Source organism: Petaurus breviceps, unplaced genomic scaffold, assembly GCF_028583685.1.
Source record: "Petaurus breviceps papuanus isolate PSGF00001 unplaced genomic scaffold, PetGlider_PUasm1.0 229, whole genome shotgun sequence".
Lineage (NCBI taxonomy): Eukaryota > Metazoa > Chordata > Mammalia > Diprotodontia > Petauridae > Petaurus > Petaurus breviceps.
This window is the reverse complement of record NW_027185903.1, coordinates 6,115,455-6,141,836: the sequence shown is the minus strand read 5'-3', so window position 1 is coordinate 6,141,836 and position 26,382 is coordinate 6,115,455. Positions and strand designations below refer to the sequence as shown.

Sequence of the window (26,382 nt, the reverse complement as noted above, 5' to 3'; positions counted from 1 at the left end):
TCAAATGTTGTAAGCAATTTCTAATGAGGTCACTATATTATTAATTTTGGTTGCCTGTTTTACTTTGTTTCAAGAGACCTTTACTGAAGTAATAGTAATCTTTAAATGTTCATAATGTTCAGAGAAAACACATAATATACTGCCTATATCTTGTATTTACATAATCATTTGCATGATTTCTCTCACCCATTAGAATGGGAGCTCCTTGAGGGCAGGGACCTTTCCCCTTTCTTTGTATCCCCAGAACTTAGCATGGTATTTGGTACATGCTAAGAGCTTAATAAAAGCTTGTTGACTTATTCCATCATCATGGGTACTCTAAGCAGCAGGATAAAACAAATCCATATTTTTATGTATGGTATTTGTATATTGCTAGGCATTTGACATAGATTGACCTAGATAAGAAAAGTATAAGGGGGACATGACAGTTGTCTTCAAATACTTGGGAAGCACCATGTGGAAAAGGGAATTAGACATATTATTTATCATCAGAGAACAAAACTGGCAGCAATGGGTGGGAGTCACAAAAAGAAAGATTTGGACCTCATGAGAGGGGGGAGGGAGGAGGGTTGCTTACAATTGTCCGAAAATGGAATAGGTTACCTTGAAAGGGAGGCAGAAGTGGAGTTGATTTCACCCTCCCTGAAAACATCCAAGTACAGACTGGATAACCCCTCACTGGCATGTTATAGAAGGGAAGGAGTTGGGACTGCATGGCCTCTGAGATTGTTTTCAACTCTAAGAATGATTTCTGATTCTGTGGCCAAAAAATTATATAGCCTTTCTGGTGGTATTCCCTCTGACAATAGAAAGTTCCAAAATTACTCTGCCTGGTCCTCGGTGGATAGATACACCTATCAGTGCTAGACTTGTTCTGGAAGATTTTCTAACTTGGTAGGAACTTTCAGAGTTTAAACTAAATTGTGAGTGTAGCCTGTGAGAACACAGTGGTCCCAACTCTCCAGAGTAAGCTGTTATTGGATGCCTAATGGATAAATGTGTGTTTATTAAATGACCAAAATCAGGACAAAATTAAAACACTGAAACGTTCTTTTCCTGGAAATTCTCTCTCATTAGGTTCCAGGAATAGACTTTAAGATCCAATGTGTTTGAATGGTACCACAGTCATGGCAATGCAGAAAAACAAGGAATGGGGCATAACTAGCCCACCACTCCCTGCTAAACAGATAGAAGCAGCTGGCTAGGCTTAGGGCTGCAGACAGCAGGTGGTGTGCACCACCAGATAGTCTTTATAAAGACAGTGTGATCATGATAAATCTATCTTCCAATAGTCTTGGTCCTGGGGAGGAAACTCCAGCTCAGGGTCAGGCTGGGAGATGTGGAAGGTTTTTGAATACCACCATTTTTAGCAGAAATATTTAAGAAGTGGCAGAGCCTCAGTCTGCATTATGCTACCAACCTATAATAATAATAAAAATGGCTGGCATTTACATAACATTTTCAAGTACAAACATACAATGTCTCCTATGGCTCTGTGAGGTAGATATAATTACTTTTGTCCTTATTTTACCGAGGAAGAAACAGGCCCCAAAAGGTTAAATGATCTGCCCATAAACAGTAACATTAAAAATTGGAATTTGAACCTGAGTGTTCCTGACCTTCAAATCTAGCTTTGTTGCCTCTCTATGGGCATATTGTTTAAACCACAAGTCCCCTTATAAATTATTCTAATCATAACCTCATTTTTTAGGCAGGACCTATGATTTCATGGGTATAGGAAATACATAGTACAGAAATTCCTTCCACTAAGGAAAATCCAAAATTCATCCGTAACTGGTACCATAGGAAAATAGATATTGAATTATAAGGGACCTCAGAGGCCATCTAATACAACCAGTTCACTTTGCAGGTAGGGAAACCAAGGTCCATTGAGATGAAGTACTTTGCCTATTATCACACAGGAAATTAGCTTTAGAGATGATTTACATTCCAGTCTTCTGATTCAAAACCCATGCTCGTTTTTCTGGATCAGTATTGGGGGACAGAGAATTTAAGTAAACTAGCTCATGTATGTGTCTGACATAGGACCTGAACCTGTGTCTTCCTGACTCCAAGGCTAGCCCTTTCCACTACACCATGCTGTCTATCCATAGCTCAATATTAATCCTAAATAACCCCAAAAGAGCTAACACTCAAAGAGCCATTGGAAATGTCTCTGTGGTGCAGGGAAGATAAAACCTTAGTTAACCACTTCAAAGAGAGCAATACAAAACACATAAAGTCATCTTGTATCGATTTGAATTTCCCAAGGGAGCCCTTATACAGGGGCTTTGGTTCTCCGTAGGAAGAAGAGGACCTAACAGTTTTGCAAAAGGGGCACTTCAAGGCACATTAATAACAATGCAAAACCATTTTGTGTGTTGAACTGCCAAGAGCTATAATATTATTACTTAGCCATGTCCAACCAAGTTTATAGTAATAAGGATTCAGCACTCTGACTCAAAGTATCTCATTGCATCATGGGAAGGAGAACAGCCACAAAGAAAAGAATGAAGTTCCATGATGAAAGGTTGTTTCCGCAAACAGGCAGTGGGTGTTCATGGGGATTCATCTGTTGACAGTGGCTGGGGGCTCTTCTCAGCCACATCAGAACAGACCAGAGACATCAAACTCCTTGTTAATAGGCCCAAGTCAAAGTGTGTTAAACCAAAGTCATGTTGCAGCCGTCAGTGCTTCTCGGGACAAGGCAAAACTCTAGCATCTTACTTACTGCCACACAGGAAGGGAAAGATGCCGTCTAAATCTAAGACAATTTTCTCTGGCTGCAAAAATCAGACAGCTGCATTGAGAAGACCTGTAACACTAATCCCAAGGATCAGGGCTATCTCAAATACCAGCCTCAACTGGAATAGCAAGCTACCCCATGAAGCCGTCACCAGTCCTCACAATTAGAGCTCTTTCCTTCCTCCAGCTTCACATATTATTTAGTAGTTCTTTTTTTGCCTTTTTTTAAAGGGCAGTTAAGGTTAAGTGACTTGCCCAAGGTCACACAGCTAGTTTTTGTGTTAGGTGTCTGAGGTCGGATTTGAACCCAGGTCCTCCTGACTCCAGGGCTGGTGCTCTATTCACTGTGCCACCTAGCCACCCCATTATTTAGTACTTCTTCATGGGACCCTTAAACCATTGTATATCTCCATCTTGAAAAGGGTCTGGAAGTTGTATATAAAATCAACATCCTTAGAAATTCAGGAAGATGATGATATAAAACTGAAGGAAAAACTTTTACTCTGAAAAATGAAAGTGCTAAGGCAACATATGCCATTACCTGGAGACAGTATTAGCTGGTCATAAAAACTGGGTAAAAAGCTGTTCATTGGCAGCCTTCATTTTACAAAGATGTGATTCAACAGCCAATGAATTTGTCATCTGCCTTATTGGATAAAACCATGATTTTCTGGGCTCCTGATGAAGAGCGGGATTGAGTAGCTGAAATGAATGGGAAGACAGTGGGGTTTTATGAAGCCAGTTTAGCCCAGATGCATCTGTGATCCTAACCCATTCCATGGGGCACTGCAACTTTGGAAGAACCATGGAGCTGAATCAAAAGAATGAACTTCAGAAGGTATCATTTCTGGATGCTTTAACAGTTCATAAGATCTAAGGTGGGATCCAGAAGGAGAATTTACCATGACTGTGAGTGTTGACCAAACAACCCAGTTCTTTACTTCATGGAAGGAAAAAAAATGATTCACAGATAACTTGGCATGAAATTGCAAAGGTTCATATGTACAGGTTTGACAAGAAGGGCCTGATGATGATTGGTCAGGTTCAGTTCATGTCTAGAACAGATGAAAAGGTGCTTTGAGTCTTCTCTGCTCCAAAGAACTTTGTTAAGAGCCTCTGTAAATATCACCAGCCACACAGTGAAGAAACTATCTTTTAGTCTCAGTGACTTGCCAGAAGGTCTAAAAGTGCCTGCTTTGGGACTCTCCAATAAAGCTGTTTTTCAGGGAGACACAACTTCTCAATAAGCTGATGAAGAAAGATTTGTTGGTGCTGGCTCTCAGTACAAGGTATTTACTTTCAGCCATTCAAACCTATCAAACCCCTTTCTGAGAACCATCTTTTGCAAAGTACACTGTGGCCTGAGGTGAAAAAACAAACATGGCTATGACAATTTTTGTGTTGCTTGTAACAATCAAAATACTGTGATTGACTCAACCCGTAAGGCAACCAAGAAGGAGCAAGTCTCTATCATTATCTGGAGTACCGCCCCCTAGCAGCAGCTACAGAGCTTACTTTCCCACAACCTGAGTGACCCAGATGACCTTCCCTCCAGATGATAAATTCCTACTAGCTGTTTCCAGAGAAAGAAACTAGTCACCGTGGAAAAGACAAGAGGAAAATTCACAACAGCCAGAGACAGCTTTTAGTCTCTATTCATTCACAGATGAAAACACAGCTGTGCGTAGTAGAATCATTTGGCCTTACAATTGGAGCCCTAAGAGCAGATCTTTCTCCACAGGGAGTTGAGACAAAATGGTTGTAGTCTGGGGTGAGTGTGACTCATAGCCCTACAGAAGAGAGCCACATTGGGGATATTGGTCCTGGCTCTTCAGTCTTGGATGTTGGGAGATTCAGTCACTGCCATCAGGGTCAGCCTTGGGCTTATCCTTGCCAGAAGATAGATTTTTGCATTAGGATTAAAGTATGAAAAGATCTGTTTGTATACATGGGAGAAGACAGAAACCTGCATCATCAGATTGGATCAAATGTATAGAAAGGAATGGTAGCCAAACTCTTACAATAGCTGTCAAAAAAAAACCTGTGACGGAGGAATTATATTGAAAGAGTGGGACATGATGACTGAGATAGTAGTGAATGATTACAGTTAGCAAGCTATGGAGAGGATAATTGTGTCACAATACTCAATGTTAACAGATACACACTTTAAATGAAGTAGAAAATTTACATTAAAAAAGTTAAAAAAATCACAGTCATCTGTTATGTTTCACATTTAAAAAATTTTTATATTATTTTAAAAAGATAATTATGTTTTTGTAGCATTTTTTTTAAAAAAGAGGCAGCTAGACAGCTCAGTGGATAGAGCACTGGACCTACAGTTAGAAAGACCTGAGTTTAAATACAGCTTCAGACACTAGCTATGTGACCCTCGGCAGGTCACTTCACCTCTATTAGCCTTAAGCCACCAGAGAAGGAAATTGGAAACCACTCCAATTTTCCAATGTGCAGTCACAAAGAATAAGACATGACTGAACAAAAATCAGCAATAAAGAACCTCAAAAATTATCTACTCCCGTCTTTTTACATATAAGGAAACCAGGGCCTGCAGAGAAGAAGCACCTTCCCAAAGTCACAAAGATAATACCACTGAGAGTGTCAGATTTCAAACGCAGGTTCCTTATGCTCTCATTGCAATATATTTGTACTATAATTATCTGTTAATTTATTATTTTTGAGTATTTCTTTCTTTTTAAATTTTGAGTTCCTGCTTCTCTCCATCCCTCCCCCACCCAATGAGAAGGCAAGCAAAGTGGTATTAATTATGCATGTGAAATCATGCAAAACATATCTCCATATGACAAAAAGAAAGAAAAAACAAAGTGAGAAAATTATACTGCAATTTATACTCAGAGTTGATCAGTTCTCTCTCTTTGGAGGCAGAGAGCATTTTTTTTAATCATAAGTCTGTTTAGAATTGTCTTGGATCATTGTATTAATCAGAGGAACCAATCGTTTCACAGTTGATCATCATTACAATATTGTTATTATTGTTCTAGTTCTTCTCACTTCACTTTGCATCAGTTCATATAGGTCTTGTCATATTTTTTCTGAAGCCATCCCCCTCATTATTTCTTATAGCAAAATAGTACTTCATTGCAATCATATGCCACAACTTGTTCAGTCATTCTCCAATTGATAAGCATCCCTTCAATTTTCAGTTTTTCACCACCATGAAAAGAGCTGCTATAAATATTTTGGCACATATAGACAGACCTCTTTTCTTTTCTTTGATCTTCTTGGAATACAGACCTAGTAGTGGTATTGCTGGGTCAAAGGGTATTCAGAATTTTGTAACCATTTGGGGAGAGCTTCAAATTGTTCTCCAGACTGATTGGATCAGTTCACAACTCCACCAACAGTGTATTAGTGTTCCTACTTTCCCTCATTTCCTTTAGCATTGGTCATTTCTTATATGTGAGAGGTGGCACTTCAAGGTTACTTTAATTTGTATTTCTCTAATCAATAGTGATTCCAAACATTTTTTTTGCTTTTTTTTTAAGAGGGCAATTGGGGTTAAGTAACTTGCCCAAGGTTACATGGCTAGTTTTTTTTGTGTGTGGGGGTGTTAAGTGTCTGAGGCTGGAACCAAACTCAGGTCCTCCTGACTCCGGGGCCGGCGCTCTACTCACTGTGCCACCTAGCTGCCCCCTCCCCCAACTATTTTTTTAATGTAACCATAGATAGCTTTGATTTTTTCCTTTGACCATTTTTCAATTGCAGAGTGGGTCTTATTTTTATAAATTTGACTCTATTCCTTATATGTTTAAGAAATAAGGCCTTTATCAGAGAAACTTGCTGTAAAAAAAAAATTGACATTGCTTCATTGTCTCTGGTACCTTTTAGCAAAATGTAGTTTCCTTGATTATCTCTTTTAATTAGGTCTATTTTTGATTTTGCTTTGTCAGAAATCATATTTGCTACCCCTGTCTTCTTACTTCAGCTAAAGCATAGTAGATTCTGTTCTAGTCCTTCATCTTAACTCTGTATGTCTTTTTGTTTCTAGTGTGTCTCTTCTAAACAACATATTGTTGGATTTTGGTTTCTGTTTCATTTTGCTCTCCACTTCTGTTTTACAAGTGAATTCATCCCATTCACACTCAGTTATGATTATTTTGTATTTCTCTCCATCCTATTTTCCTCTCTTTATCCTTCTTTCTCTCTTTTTATCCTGTTCCTCTTCAAAAAGTTGTTTTGCTTCTGACCACTACCTCCCTTAATCTGCTCTCCCTTTTGTCATTATCTCCCTCCATAACTCTTATCTCCTTCCTATCCTATTTCCCTACTGGATAAGATAGATTTCTATACCCAACTGAGTGTGTATATGCATGTGTATACATATTACATACGTATATGTGTACATAGTCTTCCTTGAGCATCTCTTTTATGTGAGAAAATTTTGCTTATTTCCCAGTGTATCCCTCTTTCTCACTTATTCATTTTTAAATCATCTCAACATACTCAACTCACATTCTGTGCCCTCTATGTTAGAAGATTCCTTCAAATTCCCCTATTAATGTTAAAGTTCTTAGGAGATACATGTATCATCTTCCCATAGAAGACTGTAAAAAGTTTAACTTTATTAATAGAGTCCCTTATGGTTATTCTTTCAGATTTACCTTTTCTATGCTTCTCTTGGGTCTTATGTCTGAATGTCAGTTTTTCTATTAAACTCTTGTCTTTTCATCAGAAATACTAGAAAGTTCTTTATTTTATTAAATATCCATTTTTCCCCTGATGGATTACACTCAATTTTTCTAGATAGCTTATTCTTGGTTGTAATCCTAGCTCCTTTGCCTTTCAGAATATCATATTCCAAGTCCTCTACTCCTTTACAATGGAAGCTTGTATGATCCTGACTATGACTCCTTGGTATCTGAATTATTTTTTCTGGTTACTTAAAGTATTTTCTCCTTGACTTGGGAGCTCTGGAATTTGGCTATAGTATTCCTGGGATTTTTCATTTCGGGATATTTTTCAAGAAGTAGATGCTTTCAATTTCTATTATACCATTTTACTTTAAGATATTGAGGAAGTTTTCTTTTATAATTTATCAAAATATGATGTCTAGGCTCTTTTTTTGATCATTGGTTTCAGGTGGTCTAATAATTCTTGAATTGTCTCTCTTCAATCTGTTTTCCAGGTCAATTATTATTCCAATGAGACATTTCACATTTCTTCCTTTTTTTTTTTATTCTTTTAACTTTGGTCGTTTATTGATTTCTCATGGAGCCAATAGTTTCCAGATGCCTAATTCTACTTTTTAAGGAATTATTTTTTTCAGGGAGTTTTTCTTTTTCCATTTGGCCTATTCCAATTTTTAAGGAATTCTTTTCTTCAGTAAATTTTTGTACCTCCTTTTCCATTTGACCAATTCTGTTTTTTAAGGTGTTATTAAGTATTTTTTGTACCTCTTTTACTAAGCTCTTAATTCTATCTTCATAATTTTCTTGCATCATTCTTATTTCTTTCCCCAATTTTTCCTCTATATCTTTAACTCTTCCAGGAATTCTTGTTGGGCTTGGGTCCAATTAGCATTTTTCTTTGAGGTTTTCTTGTAACTGTTTTCACATTGCTATCTTCTGAGATTATATCTTGGTCTTCCTTGCCACCATAGTAGCTTTTTATGGTCAAGGTTGTTTTTGTTGTTGTTGTTTGCTCATTTTCTAGTCCATCTTTTGACTTTAAACTTTATGTTAAAATTTTACTTTCCTCACTTAGGGGCAGGGAGGCACTCTTCCAAACTTCAGAATTTTTCATGCTGCTGTTTTCAGAGGTGCTTCTTGGGGTCTGCAAGTTTTCAGTGCTTCCAAGGGGGTGTGATCTAGGGAGAGGTATGGACATTACTCTCTTGGCCTACCCTCTGGTATTCACCAAGGAATTCATCCTGCTCCTCTGCAGAAACAAGTGATAGCTCTCCCCTTGGCTCTGGAACTGCGACCAGGTCCCCTGCTCTCCCACAGCCACAAACATTAGTGCTCCTCACCACCTTGGGACAGCAGGTACTCTGCTCCTTTGTGACTAAACAAAGCCCCACTATCCATCCAGGAACTATGACTCAGAACTGCTTGTGGGCAATACAGCTGCCAATGAACACCAGCTGCACTCAGTGACAGCATAGGGTCCCTGTAATCTCCTTCTGACCAGTTGTCTACCCCCTTTACCATCTCTGGGCTCAGAGTTCCCAAAGATGCTGCTGCTGCTGCAGCAGCTACCTTGAAGGCCTACCACCGGTGATGCTGTGCCTTTACTCTGGAATGGCTCTTACTCCAGTGTCACATGCCTCTCCTGCCGACTTCCTAAGTTGTCTTAGACTAGAAAAAATATCTCACTTTGATCTTTTATTGACTTTTCCACTCCAAAATTTTATATTTGGAGTTATTTTAAAGTTGTTTGGAAGAGAATGTTGGGAGAATTCAGCTGGGTTACTGCCTGTACTCCATCATCTTGGCTTCTTTTCTTTATGATTATCACATGTATATTGTAAAATAGTACATATTTTTACATATGTCTTATACTCTTTGCTAGACTAGGAAGGGGAGGGGCAGGGGTAACTATAGCTTAATTATCTTGTTATCTCTTCCAGCTCCTAGGTCAGTACTTCATACCTGGTAGGCATTGCAATGAATTATTTTCTTTAATAGGTATCTGAGTAACCAGCAGGAAGAGATAAATGAACAGCTTTGATGCTGATTCTTATCTCTTGGTTGTTGCCCACTGAACCCATGCTGAGATTCCTTGATGGTTGCTGAATCAAAAGATCATTAGATCTAAAGCAGGAAAAGGCATGTTAGAGATTCTTTAATCCAAACTTTTTCATTCAAAACCTTTCATTTCATCATATAATGAAACTGAGACTCAGAGTGATTTGTTCAAAATCACACAGGTCAAAAATTGGTAGAACTGAGATTAAAACCTCTATCTTCTAAATCCAAATCCAGTGCTCTATGTACTACACCATACAAATCAAGAAAAGGAATGCATTGGCATGCTTTCTTTCTAGCTGAAGTCTCAGTAGGAATGTAAGGAGAGGTCTTCAGTCTTAATGATGCAAATAAAAAGAAAAAGCTTAAAAGCCCAATTGGACAAGTAAAACGATAAGCATTTATTAAGGTCTACCAGGGAGTAGTTATGGGAGTAGGGGAAGAGATGTGAATACAAAAGAGATAGTCTCTGTCCTCAAAGAATTTATATTCTAATAAGGGGATAAGACATATTCACAGAGAAATAAATACAACATCTGTACAAGATAGTGATTTGGGGAAAAGGTAATAACAACTGAGATTATCAAGAAAGAGTGGCCATTTATCTGAGCTTGAAGCAAGTTAAAGGGTCCGAGACCTAAGAGAATAAATGCTGGGTACTGGGAATATCAAATCTCATTGTAGCAGCATAACAACACAAGGAAGTAGGCACCATTATTGCTTATAGTTTATAGATGAGAAAATTGAGATACAGAAATTAAATGCTTTGCCCAGAATCATTTAACTAATAAGTGGAAAGGGTGGGATTCAATTTCAGGTCTTTCTAATTCCGAGTCCAGTGCTTTATCCACTAAGAGATTGATTTGACTTCTGAGATAGAGATGGAAAATCAGAAAGGTTTAATAAATCATCAGATCATATTTGATGATTTCCTAAGTGTTCCTGGCTCTAGCTTCATACTGAACCAATTTAGGAAAGACTTAAAGAGTAAAAAAAGAAACGAATGCCCCTGCACATACTACATTGTTATTCCCTCTCCTCACCAATCTCACTGTCATAACTCTGTTCCCCTTTGCTTCCCAGCTATGCCTTTCATATAAAGGAGAGTATTAATATTGAATGGGATTTGAAATGTCACCTAATCCAATTTCCTAATTTCAAGAATGAGAAAACTGAAGCCCAGAGAAGTTGGGGGAATTGCCTAAAGTCACACAACTAAATAGTAGCAGAGCCAGAAACTTAAATCCAACTCTCTTGACTACCATAATACCACTATACAGACTCATGATTATAACCATCGGACCCTAGATGTTGCACATGGTGGCAACTATATGCCTATGGATCGTCCCGAGTTTTCCCAAGGGACTTCATGATAAGGGTAACAAAAATGACCTTGGTCATCCAGTGGCCCTCTATATTATAGTTTGCTTTCTAAAACAGTGGTTCTCAAGCATTTTTTCTCCGTTGCACAATATTCTTTGTCACAAGGAACTATGGTACATCCAACATTTGAGGCAACAACACTGCTGAAGAGCCAGAAGATTCCCACGCTCATTTTCCCTTCAATAAGAAAAACTATTTGTATTGAATTCTTTGTGTGTTCAAGATATGATGTTATAGAGTCAGTGTATCCATGAAATAGATGAGTTTTATTTATTTTTCCAATTACTGTTGTAATGGGACACTAGCCAATGGCATATCCAGTCCTCAGCATTCTTTGTCTAATCCAACAGACAGGGAAAATACTAGCAAATTGATTAATGATTGCCTGCTCTCCTCTGTCCCTTCCCCCATTTACTTGCTATACTAAATATGCTAGGTAAGTCAATCTATATTAGGCAAATTACACATTTTTATTTATATCCAATAATAAAAAAGCCAAAATTTCCCAGAATAAGTAGAGAAACTCCACAGCACAGCTTTTAAGAACCACTGCTCTTAAATAACCAACAATGAAATGGTCAAATCAGCAAAGAGATGAAAAGATACATGGCACTCTTCACCCTGGGAAGCCTTGCTTCACAGAGGCCACAGCTGAATCAATATAGACACATGAACATGGCTAGCAAGGGTCTGTGTTTGTGGACTCTACGTGCTTGTTGATGGAGATTATTTGCAAGAATTAAGTGACTGACCTAGGAAAGGGTGAGATAATCACATATGACTCTTTGATTTTAGGGAGTGTCCATATGACTAGGTCTCCAAACTCTGGAGCTCTTTAGAATCATGAAAAACATGGCTTGGGTCCAAGGCAAAGAAGACTTTCAAAAGGCCCCCTCCAAGGGATTTTTGCCTCTCCTGCTACTCCCCAAGGTTCCCTGCTTAGATAAGATCTTTGTGACTCAAAGCAAATGAACTGATATTTTCCTCTGAACACAAGCCATTGGAGTGAGGCAACAGCATTTACTAAGTATCCCTGTGGGCAGAACACTTTATCAGAAGGCAGAGTCAGACTCTTTTGTGGTTGTGAAGCATCTGAAACATTGCATAGCCTTTTGATAAGTAATTGTCAGTCAATGAAATAGAACTGGGAAGAGATATTTTGAAGAGTGGTATTTATAGGGAAGCATCTCTTTCCTCATTTTAAACAATGCAATCCATTCTCCATGCAATATGAAACATTCATTTTGGCTCCCTTTAATTGATCTTATGGTCATAAACATTGAGACCTTAGAGGCCATGTAATCCAACCCCCTTATTTTACAAACGAGGAAATGAGGCCCAGACAGGTTAAAGTGACTTACCCAAGGTTATACAAGTATTGTCAGAAGCCAGATTTGAACCCAAGTCCTCTGATTCCAGATCTGGCATTCTCTATCCACTATACCACAATGCCTCTCAGGCTCCCATCACTGTGAACATTGACATGTGGAAAGATCACAACCTACTTCACTATAAAAATGTACAAAAACCTTTCTGTTCATTTTCACAAAGTGAATAATCCTAATAAACCACAAGATTTATTAAGCTTATACTCACTGTGTTTGGTCCTAAGAATGAAGATTACTGATGAAAATACTGAAAATGAAGCAATACTTGCTCTCAAGGGGCTTACATCCTAACAGGGGAGACAACATGTACATCTATAAGTGCGACCTGCCTTCCAACCAAGCCTAAATCATTTTATGAACTACTACAGATGTTTTTTGGATTAATGAATTGATTGAATCAACTGTATCTACTAAGTCAGGGAATGTAGTCTCCTGATTAACCAAAATCTCATCAGCACTATATACAGATAATCAACTTTATAAATAGGGTAAAATAAAATTCACTTAACAGTGAAACTTGAGCAAATGTAATTTAATCTGTCTTTGATGGTTTTAGAAGACAGGCCAGAATCACGCAGAACCTCTGTCATCATTATGAACAGCATTTATCACTGTACTTATTGTACAGGTGGGAGACTTAGTTAACACAGATTTCTAGTTCATAGAATGCCAGATGAACCAGCATTTTATGTGTATTTTCCCAGCAAAGTTCTCAGATTGATAATGACAAAGAGATCCCGAGTTAAATAGTAAATGACAGATGCAGCCAAGAAGCATTGGTAGATTACAGTCCAGAATGGATAGGGATTTTTCCTGTCATTGTTTTTTCCTTTCATTTAAAATGGCTGTTTCTAGGAGGGTAAAATAAAAGAGAGTTTCCTGGATCAGCCAGGGAAATAAACATCAGTGGTTTCCTTGGAAGAGGATGGGTATGGGAACTTAAATGGGCAGCTTATCTACATAGTCAGAGGTCACAGACCCTTCCTGGGACAGTAGAATAAAGAGAGCTTCTAGTCTCACAAATTCTTTCCTTTCTAGGAAATGTCATTTTAAATTGTATTCTGGATTAGGATTTGGGGGGAGGGGTGAGGAGGTGAATGGGAATCTCCCTCAAGGTTGGGAATCTTTCTACCTTAGAACACTCCAACTTTTCCAGAACAACCTCTCAGATCAGCTCTCCATTTGGTTTTTCAAAGGACAATATAATGTTCTGTTCTATCCCTTATTGAGTCCTCAGCTGTAAAATGAGGGGGTTCGTAGGTTTAGACATGGAAGAAACCTTAAGGTAGTCTAGTCAAAAAATTTCACCTTCTGCAAAAGGCCTTTCTCAGTCTCCCTTAATGGTAGTGCCTTCCTTCTGAGATCATTACTGATTTATCTTGCATATATCTTGTTTATACATCGTTATTTGTGTGTTGTCTCCCCCATTAGATCATGAACTCCTTAAAGACAGGGACTCTTTGCCTTTCTTTGAATTCCCAGCACTTAACATAGTGCCTGACACAGGGCAGACACTTAGCCGGACACACAGCAGACACTTGAGAAATGCTTACTGTTGAGCTCTAGAGAGGCTTAAGTGACTTGCCTGAGTCACTCAGGGGGTGAGGAGCTGAATTGGTATTTGATCTCATGTTTTCTGACTCCGAATCGAGTATTCCTTCCACAGCACAAGGTGATTTCTGAGGTTTCTTTCAGTACTAAATTCCTACACCTCAATATCTTCTATTTTTCTGTTGAAAAATAAATGCAAAAAGAAAAATTCAAAGATTTGGAACTATGTCTGATGATTTGGGAAAACTAGCCAAGAAGATGCCAGCAGCATCTGGTCATAAGACACATACACTCATATTCATTACTGTAGCAAACAAGAAGAAAACCACAGGAGGGAGAGGAATGAAAACACATGAGGGCAGATGGGGGAGGGGAGAGGTTAAGGAGGGAATTCACAATTCAATTCAACAAACATTATTAAATGCCTGTTGTGAACAAAATACCATGCAAGGAATTGGATGAGATACAAAGTTGAGATGGAACAGAGTCCTTGCCCCCATGAAACTCACAGGTCAGTGTGGAGGACATGATATATCATGGTAGAGTGAAAAGAACATGGGACTTGGAATCGAGGACCTGAGTTTGAATCAAGGCTCTTCCATTTACTACTTGTGTGACCTGGGGCAATTTATTGATGTTCTCTAGACCTAAGAATCCTTAGCTATGGAATACAGTGGTTCCATTAAGTGATCTCTAAGATCTCTTTCAGCTCTAAATTTGTGCTCCTAAATATGTGATAACTGTAGTAAGAATGGTGCTATCAAGGTGCCATCAAAGATTATTATCAATGGTAGGGGATCAGAAAAGGTTTCTGGACAGAGATGGGATATGAATTGAATTTTAAAGGATGCCTGGGAGTTCAGTGAATGGAATGGTGAAAGGGTTGGTAAAGGACCTGTAGATAGGTGAAAATGTCATCAAAGATTTGGAGACAGGAAAATTTGGAACATACACAGGAGTCAGCAAGCTGCTCAGCTTTGTTAAAGTGTCAAGCAATGGAAGAGAACAGGTTGAGATAAGACTGGAATGATATGTTGGTTACCTAAGGCACTTTGAATGTCAGTCTAAGCAGAGTGAGATTTACTCAGTAGGATGTAGGGAATCACAAAAAGATTCTGAGTGGTAGAAGGGCACTGTAGTACAGTGAATAGACTGCTGGATCTGGAAACAGGAAAACATGGGTTCCAACCCCACCTCAGATACTTACTAGCTACGTGAACCTGGGCAGTCATGTCGCCCCTCTAAATCCCAGGTTCTTCATCTTTAAAATGGGGATGAAAATAGCCTCATGGGGTTGTTGTGAAGATTAAATGAGACCTGTTGCATAAAATACTCTACAGAACTTAAAGCACAATTTAATTTCTGTGGGGAAGAAGTAAGTTGCTGAAGGAAAAGAGAATGGAAGACCTGCTGTTGTTGTTAAGTCATTTCAGTCGTGTCTGACTCTTTGTGACTCCACTTGGGGTTTTCTTGGCGACGATAGTGGTGTGGGTTGCTATTTCCTTCTCCACCTCATTTTACAGATGAGGAAACTGAGGCCAACAGGGTTAAATGACCTGGCCAGGGTCACACAGCTAGTAAGTAAGTGTCTGAGGTCAGATTTGAACTCAAGAAGATAAGGCTTCCTGGCTACAAACCCTGCACTCTATCCACTGCATGACCCAGTTGCCCTACACCGCCTACCTACTAGGAGGCTGGCTATTGCATTAGTTCAGGCAAATATTCATAAAAGCATGTACTAGGGTGGGAACTGTGGGAGAAGAAGATAAAGGAAGAGATTTAAGAATTGTTGTGTATATGAAATCAATAGGACCTGGTACTGATTAGAGTCTTGTACCAAAGACAAGATTCACCAGATTTCTCCTGAGGCAGGATGGAAGAAGGAGAGGATTTGTGAAAGAAGATGTAGGTTGGAAGCAACTGGCTTGGCTTGGACAACTATCAGGTAAAGCTTCAAGATCTAACCGCATACCCCTGTTCACTGGTTGCATACTCCTGTTGAATAAGGGCAAAAAAAATATAAATATCAATGAAGTATTTGTTTATATCATTGTAAACATAAACATATCACTGTTGCACAGAGCATAAATTAACATATTTCCATGATGTTCAAAGTGATTTATCCCTTAATTCAATAAGTAGCACCTACTAAGCACAAAGTGCTATCGGGGATACATAATGAATGAAGACGTCGTTTTTGCTAACATCGTATTCTGTCTAGGAAGGAAGATAAGATGTTCACAAAATTTCACTTTGAGATTTGGTAGAAGGTAGATAAAAAAAGTTCAGATGAAGTTCTGTAGGGGTACAGAGAAGGGAGAGGTCACTGGTACTGGAGAGTGATCAAAATAGACTTTATGAAGAAGGTGGCATTTCAACTTGCTCTTGAAAAATGGGTGACCTCAGAGGAAAAATTATATCTCTGAGAACATATTCTAACATAACAGAAAAAGAGAAGATTAAAGAACTGGATATACAATTTGAAAGTTAGAAAACAAATCCAAAATAAGTGCAAAAGAGGAAATATTGAAAATTAGAGGAGAAATAAATAAATTGGAAAACAAAAATGCTGAAGAACTTTTAAGTAAAACAAAAAGTTAGCTATAAACTATAGACCTTTAGCTAAACTGATTAAAAAGCAGAGAAAAGAAAATTGAAGAAGGGAAGAAAATTATACAGGAAATTCTGGTAGAAAGTCTTTGGAAGAAATCAAATGATGTCATCTTATTGTAATCAGATTCCTTGCACAGACCTAGAAAGAAATAACCACTTTTAGCCAAAATATGCCTAGGGAAAATCAAATAATCAATAAAATCTGACATGCAAGTCTCAGGCCCAGACAAATCAAGAAGAAATATATCAGCAATAGAATCAGACCATTTATGCTTCCTCCTACCATTAAAAAAAAAAAATTTCCACTGAGCAGTGACCCAACAATGGAAAATTCCCATGGTAGAAGCAGACAAAGAAACTGTTATAATCATTCACTAATCACTGCCCATGCCTTCAAATAGTATCTACAGATGCCTCACAGAATACAAAGAAATTCAAGACTGAAAAATGTGAAAGGCAAGTCTTGGATACTTAGAGGATCAATACAGTAATTATTGTTGATAGCATCTACCACGTGCCAGGCACATAGCCAAGCACTTTACAAATATTATCTCATTTTATCCTCAAAACAACTCGGAGAAGTAGGTGTTATTATTATCCCCATTTTACAGATGAGGAAACTAAGGCAAACAGTTTAAGTGCCTTGCATAGCTAACAAATGTCTGAAGGCCAAATTTGAACTTAGATCTTCCTGAATCCAGGCCCACTCTCTATCTACTTTGCTCATTAATTTAGATGTGCCCTTCAACAATGTAGATCAAAATCCATTCATGCCTGACAATACTAAATATTAAATAACTTTTATTTAAATAAAAATTAAATAACTAAATAAATAACTTTTGCCCATATTCTTCCCTAAGTCTCCACAGGGCATTGGACCAAAGTGCAAAAGTCCTCCCTATGATAGCTTAGCACTTTGTAAAATTTATCCTGTTTCATATCCTTCATAATAAAGACCTAAATTTTATCCCCATTTTATAGAATGGGAAACTGGGGTTTCAGAGAGGTGAAGGGACTTGTCTATGGCTTCATGCTGGACCAGCGGGAAAGTAGGGATTCCAGGTGTTCTTCCAAGTTCAGTTTTCTCCCCACCACCATTTTGCAGTCTTTTCTATGGGCTCAGACCCATTTGAGTTTATTTCATCAGTTTCTGAAGAGCAAACCAATAGAAAAAGAGTTGATTTTAGATTTTTTCATATTACAGGAATAAGAGAATATTTGATTTTGAAGAGACCTCTGAGGTCATCTAGTCCAGTGGTGTGAAATTCAAATAGAATCAGGGGCCACTAAACCATATATAAAGATCCCTGTGGGCCACATATCAACTTAGAAAACCGCAAATGTTTATATATCTATATCTTTATCTATCTATCATCTATCTATCTATCTATCTACATGTATGTATATTTATTTATTAATACACCAACACATTAAAACCAGATAGGAACAATGTTTAAAATTGGCTTGGGCTGTGTGCAGGTGCCACACCTTTGACATTTCTGATCTAATTCAATCCTCACCTGAAGCATGAAACTCTTTTACAGCTATCCAAGCAGTGGAAATCCAGCATCTATCCAGAACTGATGTTCTCCTATGATATCTCCCCAACTCCAGAGTCCATTCTGAACTGAGTTGAAATCCCGGTTCTACAACCTATGACTGCACATCTTTAAGAAAGTCATTTGGGGTAGTGAGGTGGTGCAATGGATTGAACCACAGCCCTGGAGTTAGGAAGACTCGAGTTCAAATTTGATCTCTGATGCTTACTAGCTGTGTGACCCTGGGCAAGTCATTTAACTCTGCCTCAAAAAAGTCACTTAACCCTTTTGTACCTCAGTTTCTTCACTTGTAATATTCTGAGGATAAACTAGATGACCTCTAAGAACCCTTTCAGATTTAAATCTATGCTTCAGTGATCCTTGATTCTACATGTACAATTCATGACCATGATTTGAGGCCCTCACTAATGGGATAGCTTCCTAAAAAGTCTCCCTGTATCTAGTCTGTCTTCTCTCTAATTGTCTACACCCAACTGCCAAAATAATCTTCCTAATACACAAGTTCAACTGCATCAACCCACTGCTCAAACCCCTTGCTGATTCCTTCAGTGGGTCCTTATAAAATATAAACTCCATATAGTCTTATTAAATTTGGCTCCGATCAATCTTGATAACCTTCCTTCATACTATTTGCTCTCACAAATTCTTCCAACCAAACAAAAATACCAACTATTCCCCTGACTCTGACCTTTATGCATTTGCAAAAAATTTTTTCTATACCTATAATGTATTCTCTCCTCTTCTCTGCTCTGAATCCTTGACTTCTTCCAATGCTCAGCTCACAAGCTACCACCTTCAGTCTTCCCTGATTCCCCAAGTTTGTAGCGTTCTTTCTGTCCTCAATTCTCCTTGTACTATATTAATTGGGGTCCATGTGGTATCTCCTCAGTAGAATTGAAGCATCTTGAGGACAAAGACTGTTTCATTTTTTATCATTATATGCCCATGCCTGGATAGTTCCTAGCATGTTTGCAACAGAAATTTAATAAGTGTTTGCTGGATTAAACAGAATGGAACCGAATTGAATAAGTATATATTCTGTGTCCTCTTATTAGACTACAGGCCCTCTGAGGTTATGACCACAAACTTTTCCTGAATTTTGTATCTCTCCCAACACACAATACATTGACATATAGTAGGCAGTTAGCAAATTATTTATTGAGCTAATCTGAATTGAAGAATATTGAATTTCGGCAGAGGTACTTGAAAAGAGGAAAGAAATCCTTAGCTGCATTTGCAGCTTGGCCCTGGATACGCATTCTGACCTAAGAAAGAGAGGTTGAATGATTTGCCTGAGGTTTACAGTCTGTGAACTGAGAAAACAAAAACTCACCTTCCACTTGGCTTTGTCAGAGACTGTGGGAAGAATCACTGAGTTTCCTGGCTACTTAGGCTGAAAGGATAGGTCCTCAGGAGTAGGAGGTGCCAAAATCAGCAACTGCTAAGAGGCTTAATTGAAAATCCAGGGCAAAAGGAAAAAGCTGTCCATGAGGAAGGGAGAGGGGAGAGGGAAAAATGCCAGGCAGTAAATTGCCTATTTTCCAGCACATGCCGGAAAGCTTCTCAGGGAAATAACTTAGGGTGGGTGAGTGGCTAACTCCAAACAGAAACGCCTGAGGTAAAAACGTTCGGTGTCCCCCTCACGGTGTCTATAACATGCCCTTACACATAGGAGTTCTCTCTTAAGTGTTTGCTCAACAACTCCTAGGCTTTTTCCTAAAATTCTGATGATGATCAGGAAGCCTTCCTAGGAAAATTATATTCAGGGAAACCCGTCCCTGGCCAAAATATGCCTATTAAAGAGGCAGCCAGGAACCTGCAGGCCATTTACCAACACCCAGACTGTCCTCCCTCTCAAATCCATCTCCGTCTCCAACCACGCAACTATGCACTCCACTGGGAATTTCATAAAATCCAGTGGAACCAAGCAGAAGTAAAACAAATGAATCCTCCCAAAAGTACTTTGAAACTTTTAGAATAGAGGCTCTTTACTTTTTCTGTATTGTGCATTTCTGGAGGCTTGGTGAAGTCTATGAACACCTTCTAGAAGAATGTTTTTAAATTCTTAAAATAAAGTACATAGAATTACAAAGGGAATAAATTATATTGAAACAGTTTGTCCCCTTTCCAAGTTCACAAGCCACCTAAAATCTATTTGCAAACCCCTTGGGTACCTGTAGACCCTGGGTTAAGAGCCTCTGCCTTAAACATTCTATAATATGATGATTACAATAATGATTAAAATCAGGTGTCCAGGCTAACCCCCTGATTCTATTTGAATGTGACACCATTGGACTAGATGACCTCAGAGGTCCCTTCAAAATCAAATATCCTCTTATTCCTATAATATGAAAATATCTAAAATCAACTCTCTGTTCTGTTGGTTTGCTCTTCAGAAACTAATGAAATAAACTCAAATGGGTTCGAGCCCATAGAAAAGACTTTGCAAAATGGTGATGGGGAGAAAACAACTTGGAAGGAGAATACCTGGAAGCCCTACCCTCCCACAGGCATCTGTTGGGTATATGGACCTCCTTCTGAGTAAACTTCTTTTATCATTACAGATCAGATTGTAATAACAACACAGATTAGTCATTCTTTAATTTATAGTTTTTGAGATGGTCAGGTGCACTGAAAGATTGTCACTTATGCAGTGTCACATAGCAGGATTTGAACTCAGGTCTTCCTGTATTCAATGCCAGAACTATATCTACCATGCTATGCTCTTTATTATTATTAGCTATAAGCAAAAGTGGGCAGCTAGATGGCACATTAAATAGATCACTGGCCCTGGAGTCGGGAAGACCTGAGTTCAAGTGTGACCTCAAACACTTACTAGCTGGATGATGCCGGGCAAGCCACTTGACCCTGCTGACCCCAGTTTCCTTAGCTGTAAAATGAAATGGCAAATCACTCCAGCATCTTTGCCAAGAAAACCCCACATGGGGTCATGGAGAATTAGACACAACTGGAATAATTCAACAAAAACAACAATATAAGCAACAAAAGTAGGCTTTAACATGTTTTTTTTTTTTCAAAATGACACTCTAAGACCTAAAGTTCCTCCATGGCTTTTGAAGAAACCTCTCTGCTTGCCACCTTATCCATGAGTGACACCTCCATTGATTCTAAATAGACTGTTTGCTGTGGGATGATAGGGATTACAAAATGGAAATATGCAAGTTTCCTTGTAAGTAAATTATTACGTCCCATGAGGAAAAAAACAAGTCTCAGGAATTGTCCTGGTACTTCTCTTTTTAAGGGAAGCTCTGATTCAACTAATAGACATGGGAAAAGGCACAGGGCACATGGAATTGGGCTTTACTCTTTCGAAGCCACATACTGAACACTAAGCACTGGAGTTTGTGACTTGAGGGGAGGGTAAAGTTATTTCTGCCTCTACTAGGTGAATAAATGGTTTTTGTCCTCTTTAGCACCAAGTAGGATGACCAACCACAATAGATTGTGTTAAATTCTTAAGGAAGAGAGGATTCTGTGCATGGTCTTGTGCTGCAGAGGAACAGCTGAAATCGTTTGTTATTTGTTTGTTTGTTTTTTAATTTGAGCAATTGAAGGAAACTCAGCACAGACAAGTTTTATGTGAATTATGAGGCAAAACATCCTGTGACTTTTAGCCTTTTTCCTTCCATAGAAGAGAGCAGTTTGGAAAATTATACAAGTGGACTTTCCATTGGCTGTAGACTTTAAATGTCAAATATATGATCCCTTCCCATTAACCCAAATGCTTTTTTACCAGGAAGGGATGAACTGCTAGGAGAAATGAAAACTTTTTTATTTTAAAAAGGAGGAGAAGGAGGAGGAGGAGGAGGAGGAGGAGGATGGAGAAGAAGGAGGAGGAGAAGGAGAAGAAGAGAAGAAGTTGTTCAGAGCAACCCAATTCCTAAGGAATAACAGATATCTTTCTATTTGAAGAGGTCTTGGAAGGAGAAAAGGAATCACAGCAGCTGAATCAAACATTGACTCTAATGATGGCCAATGAATGAATTAGCCTAACTATGATCTATTCATTTCCCAAGGATAGACACAGACCTCATGGTACTGCCAGATTATATTGTTCTGACACAAAGTGTAACTAATATTTTTTAAATTATTTAGTCCATTAGGAAATCAAGTAGCTTCATATGGAAAGAATAAGGGATTTGAACAGATCTGTCCTATCCCTTCCTAGTCTGAATCCTATGACAATAACTAGTTTTTATATGTGGCTTAAAAATTGGTAAATGTTTTTACATACAGTATCTCATTTAAGGCTTACAACATCCCTGTGTGTTAGGCTCTACAAATATTATCATCCCTCTTTTACAGACAGGGAAGCTGACACTCAAAGTGGTAGTGAGTAATTTATCCATGGTTAGTTTCAGTTAGTTTCAGAAGCAGGATTTGAACATGAGTTTTCAACAAGCTCCAGTATTCATTATGCCATGTTGTCAATGTCAATCAACAAACATTTATTAAGTGCTTAATATATATGCCAGGCACTGTACTAATGGTTGGGAAAACAAAGAAACACGAAACAAAGTCTTTGCCCCCTGGGAGCTCACATCCTAATGTAGGGAGATAATATGCAAACTTCTATGTACATATAGAAGCTTATGTGTATATGTGCATATCTATATGTGATATACGCAGAACAGATAGAAGGTAATCTCAGGAGGAAGGCACTAAAAGTATGGGGCAAGGGAGCTAGAAAGGCTTCCTGTAGAAAGTAGGATTTGAACTGAGGCTTGTAGGAAGCCTAGGAATCCAATAGGTTAAGGTGAGAAAGGAGAAAATTCCAGATAGTCATTGAAAAGGAGATGGAGTATTACATGCAAGGCCAGGTTTTCTGAATTATGTAGTGCACTGAAGGAAGTAAAATATAAGACGACTGAAAAGATAGGAAGGACCCAGGCGGTAAAGGGTTTTAAATGCCAAGCAGAACATTTTCTATATAATCCTGAAGGTAATAGGGAGCCACTGGTGTTTATTGAATAGGAGGCAACATGGTCGGTAGGTTCAGAAGGACAGTTCAGTGTAGAGGCTTCTGGTTGAGCAAAGGGTCTGGCACAGAACAAGTGCTTAATAAATGTTTGTTGATTTGACTTAAAGAGCAAAGCAGGCAAAGACATTACAAGACCAGGTAGGAGTCCAGTAACCCGGATGTCCATAGAGGTTGGAGCTCCTAAGAGCCAGTGTTGTTTCCAGTCTGATTCTCCCAACAGTGACTGCATTGGGGTCCTTTTGGATCTTAACATCTGAGCAAGGGCGAGCCTTGTCCCTAATCCCATCTTCTGAATGGGCTTTCACTATGAACATGTCCCTGGTAGTGCTACTGTTTACCAACAGGAAATAGCTGTGTTCTTATGGCAGCAGACCAGTCAGCCTCTTTGAAAGAAGAAAAACAGGTGGGGGTCATAAGGAATGGGCTCAGGTCAGGTCTTCTCTATGGATTTGAGCTGACCACAGTACAAAGTAACCAAATACTGAGTAATGACTATACGGGATTCTCTTCTAAAAGGTAGGAACAGGTATAAAGGTAAATTAAATAACATTTGAGAGCTACTCAAAAAAGATAATTATCTTATACATCTTTTTCTAAGAAGACAGAAGCAAAACATTTATTCAGACACCAAAAACCAAATCTCCAAACCAGTAAGACGACAACATCATAGTAGCAAAGAAGTTAATAAGCCACAACAGCACAGAGAGTCACACCGTCCTTTAGCCTTCCCACAAATCAATATTTACTGACAAGCCTGACTGATTCCCTGCCTGAGTGTCCTCTCTCTCTCCCAGTCTAGCTAGCTCTGACTCCCAGATTCCTGTGGGCTCTGCTCCCCTGCTTCAGCAAACTCCTCCCATCACAGGCGCTATGTGATTACATTCAGCCTATTAGGGAGCAGAGTATATTTTCACAGCAGGGAAGATCTTCAAATTCCCATTACCATTACAAAAGCTAGGCTCACAAGATCCTAGCTGATATTCAAAACTGATTCTGGTTTGGTGGTCCTGAGCCAGTGGTGTAATGGTAAATGTTTAACTGCTGAAAAGTCTCACCACACTTCTAAATTTAATCTGCGTTATCAACAATTTCCTCTATCACTTTCTTTAACCAAGACAACCAACAGCACAAGGAATCAAGTCTTTATTTGTAGTGTGGCTGCATCAATGATCACAATGAAAGCTTAACAACTGGTCCTCCAAGCCAGTTTGAGCTGTGTCTGTCACACCCTTTGTCCTAACCCTCCTTTTCTGAACACATTGAACCCTTTCCCTAGCCAACTATCCATCTCTTGTGACAAAGATTTAAATATAGATTTAAATAGATCTTTTAAAAAGTTCAGCAAAACCAGCCAACACATCATTTGTATCTGACAGTATACGTAATATCATATACCCATAGCTCCCCACTTCTATAAAGAGGGAAAGCAGTTGCATTTTCCCAACTCTTCCCTATAATTATGATAACAGGTCATCATAATTACACAGCATTCAGTGTAGCTTTGATACTATTCTTTCTGTTTGTAGTATTGAACTCATTCTGAATATCATTTTCTTGGTTCAGCTTACATTACTTTGCATTAGTTTACATAAGTCTTTCTATGTTGCTCTTTATTCACTACATTCATGGTTTCTTATGGTGCAGTTGTATTCCCTTACATTCATATACAGTGATTTGGGGGGTTTGGGTTTTTTTTTTCATTTTTTAAATTAAATTTTATGTTTATTTTTAGTTTACATCATTCATATCCACAAGATTTTGAGTTGCAAATTTTCTCCCCGTCTATCCAATACTCACCACCCCAACACAGCGATCCCACTGTATACCCCCTCCCCCAATCTGCACTCTCCTATATTGTAATGTAATGTCAAGGAAAGGCAACTTCCCAAGGTTCAAAATATCAGCATAGGTGCTCTCCATTTTATTCAGTGACAAACCAAGAACAGAGAAGATCAAAACATGACATCATTCAAAATACAGCATTTACTAAGGGTGATTAAATAATCTCCAAGTACTACCCCACCCCAGGACCTTCCAATCATTCAATCAATTACAAAGTCCCTGTTCTAAATACTACTCCACCCCTAGGCTGTACCTTCATTTAGTCCACCACAAAGCCCCTCTTCTCAAATGGAGATTAGTTTCCAATCTAAGTAAAGTACATTCATTTGTTCAACCATAGAACACAAAAAGGTCAAAAGTTCCCCACCCCTGGATCACAATTGAATCTACCCCAGAGTTACATCAAGTTTAAGCACAGCACTTAATATCCAAATGGAGGTCTTTTCTTCATCTTGACACAGTTCTCAGCAATCTTAGTTCCTGGGGAGACAAGGCTTAGCAAGGCCATAAGATACATTGCCAGTCTCTTCATTAATTCATCCTCTGTCTGCAGAACAGTCCTAGAACCCCTGAAAACATTAGCAAAACCCTCTTCCAAGATGTCTGTAAACATACAACAAGAAAATCCTTCTTCAGGGCTTCTGAACCAACAGAAAGGTTCCCAGACCCCTGCAACAACAGCACTGTCCTTCACCAGTGGACAGTATTCACTCTCTGTCTGCAGGACAGTCTCAGGGCTTCTTAGCCAACAGCCAGGTTCCAGGACTTCTTCAACAGGACTGTCTTTCACCAGTGGACAAATCTGGCAAAACAACATCAAAACAGACAGACAAAGTACCAGCAAAACAGCCATGTCTCCTCAGTCCTTGGCAGCTCCGGGGGCAGGTCTCAAAAGTCCAGGGCAATTCAAAGTGGCCCTCAGCAATCCTCTCAGTCTCTCTCTGCCTCCACAAGTACTGCTTCCAAAAAGTTCTTCTGCCTCTCTCTTGTGTCTCTCCAAATCTACATCACCAGCTCCTCCCAGTTCGTTTCTCTTTTCAAGTCAACAAGTCCATCCCACAGGTGGGATTAACAAACTCTGGGTTTTAACACAATCAATTTGAAAACCAAGCCAATACAGGGGGATCTTTATATTCCATTACTATCACATATATCCCTTCCCATGCCCTCTCCAACTTTCCAGTAGGGCAAGATGTATCTATACCCCAGTTCCTGTATATCTTATTTCCCAGTTGCATGTAAAATAATAATAATAATAATAATTTTTTAAACATTTGATTTTAAAACTTTGAATTCCAGATTCTTTCCCTTCCTCCCTGGTCACCCACCCATACTGGGAAGATAAGCAATTCAATATAGGTTGTACATGAGTACCTACACAAACCATTTCCATAGTGGATATATTGTGAAAGATTGACAATATTTCCCTCCATCCTATCCCAACCCCCACTTGTTCTATTCTCTACTTTGACCCTGTCCCTTTTCAAAAGTGTGTGCTTCCAACTTCCCGCCCCCAACCTGCCCTCCCTTCCATTATCCCCCCTCTCATCCCTTTCCCCTCTACTCCCCGTAGGGTG

General features: G+C 38.8%; 1 pseudogene; it reads left to right on the top strand.

Annotated features, from left to right (window-relative positions):
- The first annotated feature begins 2,523 nt into the window (after window positions 1-2,523).
- Window positions 2,524-4,915, top strand: LOC138167317 (elongator complex protein 2 pseudogene; annotated as a pseudogene).
- Window positions 4,916-26,382: the final 21,467 nt, after the last annotated feature.